General features: G+C 43.5%; 1 pseudogene; it reads left to right on the top strand.

Annotated features, from left to right (window-relative positions):
* The window catches only part of LOC102488261 (solute carrier family 25 member 36-like), a 5231-nt pseudogene extending 4062 nt beyond the window's left edge, over positions 1–1169 (top strand).

Consider the following 1169-nt stretch of genomic DNA (forward strand, 5'->3'; position numbering starts at 1 on the left):
CGGGGGGAGCCAATGGGGGGCGAGCTCCTGTGGGGCGGGAGGGAGCCGGACGCGCGGCAGCGGCAGGCAGGCGGCCGCCCAGCTTGCCTCGCCTTCGCTATCCCCCACTGGCATTCACGCCCCGACTTGTCGCAGTGCAGCGTCCCCACCCTCCCAGCGTCTTGTCTCTTAGCAACCAGATCTTCGGCGCCTGATCTTAGTGACCAACACTGAGTTCAGAAGAGAAGGGAGTACATGGGAGATGATAGAACTCAGATTAAACAATGGATGAAATGGTTCGTGGTGCAGGTCATTTTGGTATACCTGCGTAGGTATAAAGGAGAAATGGTATGATCTGAGGGACACTAAAAGTATTTTGAATGAGACATCATCTTTACCAGGAGGTATCTTTCTAAAAATGTGGATAGTTCTGGGTTACAAAATCTGGCTTTCACATTAATAGTTGTGCGTGTGCGTTATTGTGGGGAATCCTAACAGGGAATCAAATAAAGTGAGGGTAAATGCTACACGTCAGTTACTCCAGTTTCCTCCTGGAATGTGCCTGTTCTAAGAGCCAAAATTAAATATTAGGATCAGAAAGGACAGGAAAAGGAAAGCTTTATTCAAATGAATAATTACTATGATAAAATCTTAGGATTAAATAGAAGTTAAGTGGCTCCCAACCCCATTTGGCTTATAAAGACTCGGTTACAGCTTGATGCAAGGAACCGTGAGCAAAAGCGAATGGGTGCTTCTGATACGCTTGGTGAAGTGTATCAGGCATATGGACTTAGAGGATTTCATAGGTACAGGTCTGCTTCTTATGCTGACATATCCGATACTGTTATTCATATTGTTACTTATGAAAGTATAAAGCAAATAAAGTACTGGAATATAAGACTGCTTCTATGATGGAAAATTATAGAGTCTGAAAAAAAGCATCAGCTTTTGTGGGAATAAAGACTTGTGCCACTACAATAGCATATCTGCATGAAGTTATAAGAACAAGAACACATGAAGAGGGAAAAAAAAAATAGATCTTTTTTTTTTTCAGACATTGTCTTTGGTTGTTCAAGAAGTAGGTTATGGGTCTTTCTACCATGGTCTAACAACTCATCTGGTGAGACAGATTCCCAACAGCCATTATGATGGCCACCTATGAGCTGGTAGACTAACTGCTCAGCGGATAG

This window comes from Tupaia chinensis, unplaced genomic scaffold (genome assembly GCF_000334495.1).
Source record: "Tupaia chinensis unplaced genomic scaffold, TupChi_1.0 Scaffold000341_1, whole genome shotgun sequence".
In the NCBI taxonomy this organism is placed as follows: Eukaryota; Metazoa; Chordata; class Mammalia; order Scandentia; family Tupaiidae; genus Tupaia; species Tupaia belangeri.